Below are 14,969 nucleotides of genomic sequence, written 5' to 3'. Positions count from 1 at the left end.
TCATGGCATATAATTTTAACTGTTTCTGGGCTAAACAAACAATCTAAATCAGAAAAACAAGCATGCATAAAGCTTGTTGCCTTATGCTAAATCCAGAGAGCCACAGCATTTCTAACTCCCTCCAGCAACCCCTCCATAATCACTTTTCTGAACAAGTTTGTCTGATTTGCAACCTTCTCCTCACACTAAGGCAAGCTGTCCTAATAGTCTAATCAAACCTCCTTAACAAGTCAGCTGCTTTGTTCAAGCTCCTTGCAGCAACGAAAGAATTTCTTAGATCCTGTGAGGTTTTCATTATTCAGCTGGCACTACTTCATTGTTTGGAAAGGGAATGTAATAGCCATGAGGTGACTTTTCTGCAGAGGAGACAGCCGCTCACAAATCCTAGCTTGAGAGCTGTGAACTTTTGGTGTCATAGCCCCTGTCTGCTTGTTTCAGTGGTTGCATCATTAAATGATGTGCCAAATGCATGCATCCACATAAAGACTAAGCTGTAGTAATAGGAACTTAATCAGATAACATTTCCTGTTGCTAGCCTTCAATGCCATACAAGTAAGTCTTTCAATTTTGAAACACATCCACTTGCATTGTCTTTATCACCATATTAAATATTACATGTCAGATACATTATTTTCATTCCTCACAAATATGCCTATGATAGTAATTTGAGACACATAGTAAATTTTAACAGGCCTGTAGATTCATATTAGTAAATTGCACATATCCTTGTATCAGCCTTCATTTCTGCTGTTAAACTTTACTGATTTTTAACTATTTACTCCACTTATTTATTTATTTATTTATTTACTTTAAAGATTTTGAATAATAGGAATGACTCCAGAGGAAATTTCTTGACTTTATGACAAATTTTTTACAACATAAGAATATACAGATTTTACAAATCAGCCTCACTAGTCTATTATTCCCCATGGGAATGCTTCCAAAACTTTTCTCTTAAAATTCAAGGGGACGTGTTTTCTTGTTTGTGCTCATGTAAATAGAATCATGGTACTGTATATTTTTTGTGTGCATTCAAGTCCACATGGTTAGACATATCTGATTTGATGTATTTCATAGTCATAGGTAAATTTGAAGAAGTAAAATTGAATAAATGAACTTTATGACACAAAGAGATCTTGGTCTTGGTGAACATCTTCTCTTTCTACAAACATTATGTATGGCTTTAAATCGAACCATGTCATTGGTTTTTCCACACCCATGAAGTCCTGTAAAACTGTAGTTACAAAAAAGCAGCAGTGATCTTTCAGCAGTGTAAGGGATGCTACCTTTCTCCATATATCGTGGAAACTGCCCATTGGTCTGAAATTGCTGGAGTTGCGTGCCTGTAACTATCACAGACACGGTTATATTTTGTGCCATTAAAGACCCTTCTGCCAACTTCAGGCAAAGAAGAGAGACCTATTTTAAATCTGTAAGAAATGATCTAGAGAACAACCAAGAAAGGCTGTTCTGCAAGCTTGGAAACTGTTTGCTTCCTCTGCTTAGAAACATTGACAGAACAGTCTATACTTTTACAAATGGGTGGGAATTGCCAGTATTATTTAGACACAAAACATGATGAAGCATGTTACTTGGGAGGACACCACGAATATAACATGTGATGCAGACTAAGAATCTTTTTGGAATCAGCTAAGCACTAGTAATTGACATAATATAAAATATTGCTCAAATGACTCCACCAGACTTATAATTTACCTTTATGTATTGGTAGTATTCATGTAGAGGCAGCAGGGAAAATTTTCCAGTAGAGGTCAGATTGTGTTGAAAAATGCTTTACGTTTTCAAGAACATAGGTAAAGTATCTGATCCAAGTTGCGGTTGTATGGGCTCATCTTCCAGCCCCTCAAATTCCCATGGGGTCATAATTATAACAGCTTTCAAGTGCACGATAGAAAACCAGATCTGATTTTTCCCGAATTGCTCTTACTTTTACAGCTGACTTGAAGCACTCTATAGGTCACGGTGAGTGTTTTAGAAAATAGTGTTTAAACAATTATTCAGAGTGAAGGTTGAATCTGCTGTCTGACCAATGTGCTGGTCTGTCAGTCCAAACAGGGTCACTGTGGCTACAGACTAGCACTCTGTGCAAACTACCATGTTCAGAAACTTCAGAAAAAGGGTTCAGAAGGACCACAACAGTATATTTCTGCCATTACAAGAAAATCACCCACAGTGCTTGCTTCGGGGCTAGGCAAAGATAATGTTCCAAGTGGAGCTTCTTCTTAAAAAAGGAAAGTAGTAACAAGCTGCTCAGTATATAAACTGGGGGGGAGTTGTCTGGGAATGCAGCTGCTCGTTCACTCCTCCCCACTGTCCCTGCTGGTGGGATGGGGAGGAGAATTGGAAAAAAAGTAAAACTCATGGGTAGAGATAAGAACAGTTTAATAGTTAAAATACAATGTAATAATAATAATAATAATAATAATAGTAAAGACAAGGAAGATAACAAAACAAGAGAGATATAAAACCCAAGAAAGACAAGTGATGCACAGTACAATTGCTCACCACTTGCTGACCTGTACCGGCCATCTCCCTCCAGTTTATATACTAAGCATGATGTCCTATGGTATAGAATATCCCTTTGGGTAGTTTGGGTCAGCTGTCCTGGCCATGCTCCCTTCCAGCTTCTTGTGCACCTCTTTGCTTGCAGAGCATGGGGAGCTGAAAAATCCTTGACTTAGGATAAGCGCTACTTAGAAACAACTAAACCAGCAGTGTGTTATCAACATTATTCTCATACTAAATCCAAAATACAGCACTGTACCAGCTACTATGAAAAAAATTAACTCTGTCCCAGTCGAAACCAGGACACTAGTCTAGCTGGATAAAGTGTTTGCAGGTGGGCTGGTCTCTGCTATGGCAACTCACTGGCACCAGTTTATTCAGATTTTTTGCCTAACAGAAGACAAGGCTTTGCAGTTTCGGCAGACCAGGCTCCTGTGTTGGAGGAGGGAGGACTTGGGACACCACTTAGAGAGACCAATGTTTAGGGCAGGGACTATTTTGACCATAAGCCTTCTTTAGCAAATGTTTGAATTTGGACTTGAACCTAATGTCCTAATTTTCAGAGGTTTTGATACAAATGTAGTCACCATTTAGGAAAGGTATAAAATACTATTTCCCCCAAACCCACAACACTTTTGGGACAGGAAATATATGCAAAATCTGTACTCATAATACCATACAGAAAATAGATATGCTGTAACATTCCATTCAGAAATTACAGGGCAAGCACAAATAAAATATAAAATTTCTTAATTTGAATATATTCTAATGAAGTAATTGTTAATTATTCTGACTTACTTCTCAGAATGGCAATAAAACTAGCACCTAAGTTGAAAGATAGTTTTTCTAACTTTACTGTGTTCTTTACTAACTCTTTGAGGTACTCTCCAGTTTTAATGGTACATCACATTCACTAATTTAGCTCCTGAGTGTAAAATTTGAGAAGATGAGCTCTGCTGAAGAGACAGGGGAAGAAGGGAGGAACATCCCTCCCTCCCCCTCCTTACAAGCACAAAAGGGGAATCATTCAGAGGAGTCTTTCCAAGAAGGAGCATCACCTCCACCGTTTCCCAGCTTGATATGCAGAAAAGCCCAGATGTCAGGCAGATTTCACTGGGGTAATAAACTCTGCCACTCACACACAGGAAACTATTAAGAACAGGGCTGTCCTAAATTTCAGGTTACTCTCTGGTACATACACTGTCCACCCTTCATTTTAAGTCAGGCTGCAGTAAACATTTAAAGGAATGCATTGATCTATCTGATAGAAGAGGGTTTGTGAAATTATACAGTAAACATCTAACCATTTAAAAATCTGACTATGTGTCTCTTAAGGAATCAAAGCATGGTTGCTTCCCCTACTTCTTCAGCGGTTGTTGGCACCCGTGTGGTTTCTGATTTAGCAGACAGTGCTGCCATGCCCAACGATTGTAAAGTGAATTCATGTTCTATCCTGAACCTGTATCAATCAGTCGATTTGCTGCATAAAGCACAGTGAGGTGGGTCATGCTCATCCACAGGCTGCTTCTCTACAGGCTGCCCCTCCTGCCTGTTGCCATCTCTCTGTTTGTCTGTTAACACCGCAGTGGACAAAGCTTCATGCTCCCACTCTTTCTGATATGGTCTGAAAACAAAAAAAAAATTGTAACATGTGCTCCCAGGTCATGTATCAGCATAGCAAATCAACAGTAAGGAGCACAGAGCTCTGCAGGGAACATTGTTTAGATAACACCAGGTATCAGTTAGTTACTTAGTTTTGCATAAAATATAATACCTCACTGTTTGGGGCCTGGATTTAGTCCCATTTAAAAAAAAAAAGGAAATTAGCACATAGAACTGAAAGTAATGAAGTAAAAATATGGATCACTGCCTATAGTTTATTTGTCGCTGCCACTTGACTGAAGCACCTATCATTTGTTGCAGAAGAGCAAACTCTCCTTCAGACAATTGTCTGTTGGTGCGAGAGATTGATGCACAATGAGTCATTGTATATGGCAGAATTCTTTCTACAGGAAGAAATGGTGAATATTTAGCAGAAAAAAAGCCTTTTTTTAATGTAATTTCAAGAAAAGCATGCTTTCCCAGTCATCTTCAAGACATTTCCTTTAGGACTAATTTCTTGTTTCAGTTCTTGAAAACTTTATTTCTTTTAAAAGAAATTAATTTGTACTATTAGAGTATATGAAAGAATTCCTGAAATAAACACTCCTCTTGCTTTATTCTTTCCTTCTTCTTTTTCACTTTGACTCTATCTTTTTCCTCATCTTTTTTTTAATCTCATGAAGAGGGATAGTACATATTTAATGAAAGTACCATAAGGCTTTTTTAGTTAGCCTGAATGGTTTTCTTCCCAAGTATAAATTTGTATTCTCTGTGATTCTTTGTGATATTTGATTCTCTGCATACCTGTAGGCTACACTGTTAAAGGTCAGTTTAAGATTTTCTCAGTTATTTCTGCTCAATTTAAAGGCGACACTTTTGGGGAAGACTGAGAACTGCATAATGGTTATGCTCATGCAGTGATCAGAAAAAATGCTACAGCATATCTTTGGAGGCAATAGTTCACTTTAGCTATTCCTGTGCTGTGTGTGTACCTCTGTGTTGGTATGTGCGGGTTTGCAGATGTTCTGTTCCCAAGAGAGCAACACAAACATGCCTGAGGTATAATCTTCTGCTGAGTTACTATTGTATCCTAGATAACTGAGAACTTTTACTTAAAGCTTTTGCACTGTGGCCACATAAAATGCTGGGACATCATGAAAGAAACATTTGCATTTATATATGCACCCATTTTAAAAAGTTCAAAGCTCTCACCATACACTTCTTGTTCTTTGTTACCCTCTCACTGGAAGCAGTACTTACTTTTTGGATACTTCTTGTTGTAATGCTGGCCCTGAAAAGAACATATGTTTTCAAAACCACATCGATACTGACAATATTTCATTTGAACTAGCTAATGAGGCAATATTCCTACCTAAAAAGTGAGATGATGCCTGAGATGCAGATGCTAGTCCTTCCCAGGTCCAAGTTCTGGGTGCATGCCTTGGCTGCATTTCAGCTCCAAGGCAAGGTCTGGGCATGAGCTCCACACTTCAGTGTGGTTTCCAAGACAAGTAGGAAACTTCAGGGATCCTCACTCAGCAATGTTGTCAGGACGATGACTGTCCACAGCCCTACAGCATGAGGAAGGCAACAGTTTGCTGCTCCAGGTATATTTTGTAAATCCAGATGATGATGATGATGATGATGATGATGATGATGATGATGATGATGATTGCGGGCTGTTCTAGCCCATGTGACTGTTTGAAGCACTGAATTACTGCTTTTGATTGGTATAGCTCTATACATGGAGCATGCATGGAGCGTTTTTATTTTCTTTTTTTCCCCTTATGGGATTTTCTCAGTGATGGCCAGATGCAGAATTACAGGTGGTTCTGAACATGTTTTCTGCCAGCTCTATTCATGGCATGCCTGGCCTTCCAAAATGAAAGTCTTGAAGAAGTTCAAGAGCTCAAAGATCAGAAACTAAATAGAGGTTAAAAAGTTGAAATAACAGGTAATGTAAAAACTAATGTTATCAAGCCCCTGATAAAGGGTTTGTTTGTTTTGTTTGGGGTTTTTTTGTGGAGTTTTGTGGTTTGTTTTGTTTTTAAAAAAACCCAAGTAATTATGTTGGAAACAGATTTGGGAAAGTTCCATTTTCTAACTGCTGACACAGGTGATGCATGGAAGTAAAGATAAGGTGGTATTTGGCCAAAGCTCTGCCCTCAGACATACGTATTTAGATTCTATCCAATGACCCTGTCTTTCACACCTCTTGTGCAAGTAGAGGGCAGGATGGAGAAGGCAGCATTACTGTTTTCTGAATTATTCTGAATTCAGGCTTTGTTCTTAAAGCTTTCAGAAAAGTGTTGAGAGTTACAAAATACCCCAGAGTTCTCACAAAACTCTTAAAACCATAGCCGCAGTTATGTAGGAATCATACGCTCCAAGAGATGTCCTCCTGCACAGATGCTGCAGTGCCAATGGGTGAAATCTCTGAGCTTTCTGTGTGATACGTTAGCACAAATTTCAAATATAGAAGTGATTTAGGAGTTTAAAACCCACTGACTTTCAATGAGATTTAGGCTTTTAAGTGCCTAATTCACCTAAAAATATTGAGCTCTTAGGCATTTTACAGCTTCTTTTTCATTGCACTGATTTCTATGTTTGGAAGCAATCTTTAAAACTGTACTTTTGAAAGTGACTTTTCATCTTCAGGAATTCATGTCTGTATCTACAGTCTATTCAGACTGATATTTAGTTTTCCATTGAAATACACTGGACTATTGATTTCCTCTCCTTCATTTTCCTCTTCACCCAGATTCTCTAGAGAAACAAATAAAAATACAGGGAAAATATCTGCAAAAGAAGAGGATATACTCCTCGTACATGGGGACAATTACAACTGAGGAACAGTATGGACTGCTGAAATTGAAATTTCAGTTCATTATAAAAACAGCCTTTCATCATCTAGGAAACATCAATACAGGCAAATGGAGGTTGGGCACATCCTATAATGAACATATCAGAAAAGGAATAATTTTGCTCTTCTACTGATTAAGAGAGTCACTCTGGTGCAAAAAAAAATTTCCATTCACTTTTCGCAGAGTTCTTTGGCAATAACTCTGTGATGGATGATTTTAAACAGAAAATTTAGCAAAATATTGGAACAGAAAAGAAATGACAAAAACGTTACCATTCATCATCACAGAAGGCTGGAGTTCAATAGGTTTTTCCTTATTAAGCTACAGAGTCAGTCAATAAATAAACAAATAAATATTGTTGGACTACCTCAGCTGTATTAGGATTATGCCACCTGCAAAATGGTTGCTACCTGCTATTAACTGTTGGTAAGGAGAAAAAGTGCCTGCTGTTAATGAAAAATTACCTGAACGAAAAAAAGGCAGAACCACTCTAGTTGTCTAGCTGTCTTGCTGTTCTTGGGAGCCAGAGATTGTGGTCATTATAAAAATTTCCATTCTGCAAATATTTATCACCTGTAATACATTCATCTCCATTGTTGATGATGGATTTTCCCACTGAAAAATCCATTCTTTGTGATGGATGTCCATGACAGTGGTCTTGCATTGAGGCAGTCTTGTGACAAATCTTATAGCAGAGTTTGCTTCAGCTGACATCTGCCATCTTCACCTTACTCAGACTGCTGTTTCAACAAAGCTTGCTGTTGCTATGCCTGGAGTTGGTAACTCCCAGGCAAAGCATATCCAGGCCTTATGTACTTGAATGGGGCAGAAGAAGGACAACGTATGCCAGTTTCTCCTGCTTGTATGCCAGGTCACATTTATCCTACCATTATCCTGCAGCAGCCATACAAGTGCCACAAGGACAAGTACTGCGTGTATAGCCACATGTAACCTCTAAAGATGCACACAACATGCATCCTGCAATCCAAACACTGGCACATATTCTTACCTCATTCAACGTTTTTGAGCTTAGTTTAATTACCCTGCAAACTGCATTGTAGTGAGTAGGTGGGTATGTGCAGTAGATCTGCTAGATCAGATTGAAATTGCCAACCATGGCTCAGTTCTGCTGGCTTCATCTTTTACTTCATACACAAGGGCAGGCCTCCAGTTTTGGAATGGGAGGAGGTGAGAGACAGCCTTTGTGTACTTATATATTGATGTAAAGTTTTGTGTGCAGAGATAGAAAAATGACTCTGTTTGGCACAATTGGTATGCCCAAAAGCTGCTCCTTAAGCCTTCCAGAAATTCACAGGACTGAAAAGAAACCCTTTATCCAATCAGTAAAGCAGCTGTAATGCAGCCTTCCACATTTAGATTTTAAATTAAAATTAAAACAAGAAGAGACCAAGACTAAAAAAACTTTAAGCACCATGTCATAGTGAGTCATCACCACCTTACACTTGTGAGCAATGACTAGTTATCAAACTAGCTGTTCCTGCCCAAAAATAATGAACTGAGAATAAATCAGATTTTAGAAACACCACCTATAACCTCCTGTCAGGTACAGAATTGTAACTGTCTTTCAAAATCTTACCATAAAAATGGCTTTTCAGCATGTCCAGAACAAAACGGGGTTACATCACTAGTTTCTTATAGAACACAGTAGATAGAAGCCATATCATCCTGTGAAAAATACGTAACAAAAATACTTGTCTTCATGTATTTTTTTAAAAAGTAATTTTTATTGTCATTCTATACCTTTTATGTTTTTTAATTTCAGCATCTTGTGGCTGTTTCTTTGTTCACATGAGTCTTGCACAGTGAATTTCTTGCTAGTGAAAGACTGTCTGACAGCTGCAGGAGGTAGTGCCACCTTGCTCATTTGTACAGAAGGTCTGAAACAAAAGTGGTCATGGTGCCCTGCCACAGTACTTCCCTCTGAATAGTGGGAAGTACTTCTTTGGGTTTAAGGAGTAATTTATTTTCTGTCAGTGACTAAGGGGGCTCAATGGTATCAAGCACCTGTTTCAGCCATAGAAAGTATACAGCCAGTTGATTAAAAACTGATTAAAAGTGGTTTACATTCCTGCTGGCCCTTCACTAGGATAGAATAATAAAGAATGCTTGATGGGCTACTTCTTAGGCAGAAAGAAATTTGCTTTTCACCACCTGAGAAGCTGGGAAGCATGGGAAAGCTCTGCGTCCACGGATTAGAAACTGGGATTGTGACTAGGCTGCAGCTGGGCAGGTTGGCTGATGAAAGGTGGAGAAACACTGGCAACAAGCATTTTAGAAATACTTTACATAGACCTGATTTAAAAAAAAAAGGATAAATATAAGTTGTCCTCTGCAGCCTACTCTGACTCCAGATATTGGCAGAGCCACAAACCCCTTCCGTCTTGTGTAACTGCTGTCCTGCTGTGGACTGCAGACCATAACTGAAGCCTCATCTCTCTGCCAAGTGTGTAAGAAAATGGGCAAGTCCAGTGATTAAGGGGTATTTAGCTAAAGAGAAGAAGTTTCAGTAGTTTTTAAATAAAATTAAACTTTTATTCCAGGAAACAGAGAAGAATAAGAGGAAAACAGTAAGCATAAAGACAAGCAGAAAAGTGAAAGCTCAAAACTGGATCTCTAATGCATTTCAGATCAGTGGTTGGATAGGAGAACAAACAGGAACCAGTCAAGGTAAAAGGGTGCCTAGGAAGTTTTTTAAGGTTTTCAATGAAACAGAACAAAAACATTAACATATCAGTTTGAGTCAAACTAAAAAAAATTTTGTTTCTGTTGTGAATTATTTAATCTCATTCTGATCTTACTTTTCTAATGAAGACAGTTTTTAAATGGAGAGGGGGTTTTCAGATGCTAAGCTGGAAGGGTTTGCTTCTCAAAATGAAATGTTTCACCATTTCTTTAAAGAAGCATTTCATTTTGAAAATGTCAAAACATTTTACTTGCATGTTTTCAGAATAAAATGTTTTGAGAGTTTGAAACCTCCCCCTTTCTGACAAAAGTATTAGCAGAGTTCAATGCTAATTGAGATTTTTAACACCTGACTCCCCACCCTCCAGCCTTGCAATACTCATCCAGAACTCATACTCTGTGGCGATTCTAGTGTTTGCAAAAAAGAAAAAAAGTCCAAAACCTTTCTGAGCAACAAATAGATTACTCATTAATCACACAGCAGTGACCAAACAGCAGCTTCTGACAGATCGGATTAGAGACTCTAGGTTCCTCCTGTAACACAGCTGGATTCATGGTGGTTCAGTGGGGCTGCAGGAAAGTGCACTGGGGCTGCCAAAGGCATGACTGAGATGGAAATGGTGATGCCTACCAGCTCTGTTGGGGAGCATAAAGAACCACTCTCACCTCACAACAGTGCAAAGCTCTAGGTGGTTCCCCACAAGCATCAAACCTGTAAGAAAAGTAAAAAAATAAAATGAAAGTACAAAAAATTTCTGAATTGGTATTCATAACAATGTCCTCCTGAGTATCTCATTTGTATGATAGAAGACCTCTAAGATCCCTACTCGAACCTTTTGATGCTTAAAATGTTTGTGTTGTTTTTCTCTTCCAACTCTTTTTGCTTTTATATTTTTATAACCGTGTTGTTCTGAGCTTTGGGCACTTAGAAATTTCCACTATTGTTTAATCATCTATATTCATGGTCTGTGTCCCTCAGACACTGTGACTGTTTCATTGTGCCCTACATCTTCTTGTTTCTCCAAATAACAGTTTTGTTTGCCTTTTGAAGTACCTTTTTTTATTTGTCTACAGAAGTGGGAGGGTGAAGACTTAAAATTTCAGTTTTTAAAGGACTAATCATGTGGTCCCATTTTTCCAATGGAAAAGCTAGTTTGTCTCTCCACTTGCTCACCAATAGTCCCACAGAAAACCTCTCAACAGCTCATGTAGTGTTGACTGCATCTCTCTTCCTTCTGATGTATTTGAGTTGCTGTCATATAAAAATAATAGTATTTATTATCATTATTCATAAACATTATAGTGATAATAGTAACAATATTATTATTAGAAACCAATTAGAAAAATAAGAAATAAAACCTGTAAACATTCACTATATGATTAATTATATTTTTATAATGAACTATTAACTGGGGCAGGAATTGTCACATAAGCCCCTCCATGTACCCTTTTACTTATGTGAATAAAAGATAACATGATGATTCTAAGAATAACAGATATACTAAGAAAGGGACAGTCACGGCTCATAATTCCAGAAGAAGAGTCAGGAAATAAACCTCTACCCTTACAGAAAAGACCAAGGTGCAGAAAATGGGAAGGACAAGAGTTATCCTCCTGCTGGTCACGTAACACGTTCAACATGTTGTGTCTGCTATATGCCACTCTGAGGCATTGCAAATATTGCATAGGGACATAAACTGATGACCATTAGGTGTGACAATGCTGAGCTTGACTCTCTGAATCTAGGCCTACATTCCCTGTTTCTTTGCTGAAGCACTGTGCACAGCAGTCTACTCAGTTAATGCAGAATTAATTTGTAATAATTACTTCCACAATTTATAAATTATATGGTGTTGTATAATATATAACAGCACAGATTACATAATGCACATAAGTACATAACGTCTTAACAAAAAATGCCCTAACACTGCTATTATACTACAGCAAAACAAATTATTGCAAAGTGACTCAACTTGTTATTCTCTCTAGTAAATGAATCATAATGCTTTAACGCCTTCAGATAGTCTGCAATTAAATGAACAACAAATAAATCTCAAATGACCACACAGAGATGTTAGAGTGCTCAGGGCAAAAAGATGTGAAAAGAAGGGGAGAGAAAGAAATTATACACTGAGAGATAAAACGTTGTACATGTTTAAGCACAACAGGACTGAAACTGCTTTGCACTTTTCTTTTTACTACTTTTTTGATTTATTTCCTAATAATATTTTATTATACAGTCTAATGACAATTAGTATTTACTAGAAAGTGAAACTATCAGTTTCCTTATATTAAATGTAACTGTATATTTAAAAGAGTAGTTCAAAAAGAGTACAAATTACACTGCAGTTCTCATCACATTTTGTTTTCCTCAATCTGAGCTTTCTGTGATCTGTGAATTGGGTTTAAATGATGTAGGATTTCATAACAATTTTACCCTTTATAACTCATTAATTGCTTAGCATACTCTTAGTAGTCTATTCTGTAAACAGGAGAAAGAAAATAGGCTACAAGGGTAGAATATAAAGAGAATTAAATACACTGGAAGCAATTTAGAATATGGAGAGATTATAGTGCTTTGGTGTGACCCTGATTAGTGATTAGTGTGCTCAGTGCTGCTATTTTCTCAGCATGAAAGGAACAGAGAAGGTGGCAGTGCATTGGCCTCAGTTGTTTTTTTCAGCCCTCAGATCATATAAAGAATATAAAGAATATTTTGCACGTGGTGTAGCACAAAGACATGGGCATCATATCGCTTTGCAGATGTCAAGCACTTTGTGAGATCTTTTGAATATGTTTTTCATCCATTTTACAGATGGTTCTGGTTCAAGTAAGAAAATTTCTAAGACTTGCAAATTCACTTGTGTTAGACCTTTTCTAGCTCTATCAGAAAAGCAGACTAAGGAGTAACAATTTTCTATTGGTTTCTATCTTGAATGGCGAATTTCCACTATAGGACCTTTACTGGAATGGTTGCGTGTGGCAGTAGAATAACCACAGCTTTTTCCATCTCTCTGTGCTGTTATAGACTAGAAGGAAAAGTAAACTCCCTGATTCCTGCAAAGAAGATGATGTGAAATGATCCTTATACTAATGCACAGCTATTTAAACAGATGCATAGCAAACAAGTGGTGAAAACAAGAGCTGATGTATGAGTCTGAGTTCCTGGCTGCCTGCACAGAGCACTGCTGCCACAAGGAAGAGAAAAAAGCAGAAAGACCATGAGAAAGTATTTTTTTCATTTTACATTTAAGTCACTTATGATGGAGATGGTTTTAAAAAGCGCAAAGTATGAACAAAAGAAATAAAAATTAGTAAGTAAAACAGTTTCTCTCCCAATGTAATTTTAAATTGTCCTTTTGGTCTTTTGTAAAGTAGCCCCTACAGTTTTGTTTTGTCACCATTTTGGAGAGAGTAATATGTCCTACAGTTCTACTGTGTTTTTACTTTTCAGAGTTCTCTGTACATTTTTCAGCCATGTTATGACAAAATTAATTCTAAAAGAAAAGTGTTCTTAATGTATGTGTTGCATGTTACAAACCAGACTCATCAAGTTTATTGTCACACGATGTATCCTGTATTTCAAACGTATTTCACAGGGTCATAATCTCATTGAGATTTTAAATTTGGTTACCAACTTTCTGTAAGAGCAGTGGCACATGAGACACCAAGTCCAGAAGATGGCATTTAACATTGTGTGGAGAACAAACATTTGTCTTATCATTTCCGAGTCACTTGCATATTATACTGAATTCCTAATTGGACTTAAATGGTGAATGAGACCTTTCTTTGCAAGACAGTTTCATTCTGTTGAAAATTATTCTAAATGGACAGTTATAATATGTATTTTTTGTTACAGATTTCTTAGTGTGCATCAGACCTGTTGTACATGATGCCAAGTACAGTGATTACTTTCCCAGGTGATGGTCTTGCGAAGCTGCCAGATATGAGGTGATACATGACGTATTTCTTTATTTGCAGCCCACACCTTCAGAGGAAGGGAAGACCTGCTTACCGTGTCCATGACATAAAGGAACTTTTTGCACAAGAAATATTGTTTGCTATCTGGCATATGCACTTTCCTAAAGAAATTTCATACTTTACCCTTATATGCATGAGAAGGAGAAAAAGGACAAAGTCAGAGTGAGAGAGAAGATGAGGTTGCTTGAATTGCTTTTTGTGGAACAAATACAGTTCCTAAGGGAGAAATCAGTTGTTCTCATTTAAAATGCTGAATTCTGTCCCCCTGCTCCGCCCCCCCCCGCCCCGTATTGAACTCTGAATGATTACTACTTATATTTCACCAATTGAACTCTAATGTAAGCATCTTCACAGTGAAGAAGACAATCTTTAGATGAAGGAATAAACAGAGTGAAAAAATTAATTACAATATTAACCTCTTCCCTCTTTTCATTCTGTTGTTATGGTAACAGGAGATCCAAAAGTGTTATATACAAGACATGATACCAGAATAGTACAGTATTTGTATCTAATGTCTGGAAAAATATTTTACAAGTACCATACAGAGCATAAGATATTTATTCCATGTGACTGTTCCATAATCACAGAATAACAAATGAGACTATAGCACCCTGTTCATACCTTTTTAAGACGGCAATGGTTCTTTTTTCAAAAAGTAACAAAAGTCAAGAAAAAATGTATTCCACGGGATTATTCATAAAGACAATATCCTGACAGAATTACAAAAAAATGGAGACCACTAATTTTAACATGTGAATGTAGACTTTTGATATAAGTCCAGAAATCTTACCTACCAATGACCTACAAGGATTCCCCATGTCAAGAACAAAATCCCACAAAATTCTTATGCCATTCTAAACCTGAACAAGATGAAACCTTTTTATCTCCTGAAGTGGGAAATTTGATTTCTTTTCTTTCACCACACAAACCTTCCGAAGCAATTAAACAAAATAGATAAGGTACCTCAAAATTTGTGACAATCATGACACTTTCTTGAAAAACAGATGAAAATGAGGGGAACATGTTTCCCAGATGGGGAATTATCAAGTTGTAACAGTTAACTTTTTGAAAAGTAAGACAGTTTAATTCCTGTCCCCATACTCAGTCAAAACACCAGATGACCACAGCAATATGAATCATTCCAGGGTCCTTCATCACACATAAATAGGAATACGGTAAAATCTGTTCTGAAGGCAAACTTGTGGTAAAAAAAGTTAGTTTTTTTAGAGAGAGAGAAACAGGCATGAACAATATTGTTCTTGAGGTATCAACAGAAAAACATCCAATTAACAG

This window comes from Harpia harpyja, chromosome Z (assembly GCF_026419915.1).
Source record: "Harpia harpyja isolate bHarHar1 chromosome Z, bHarHar1 primary haplotype, whole genome shotgun sequence".
Lineage (NCBI taxonomy): Eukaryota > Metazoa > Chordata > Aves > Accipitriformes > Accipitridae > Harpia > Harpia harpyja.
This window is presented reverse-complemented; position numbering follows the sequence as displayed.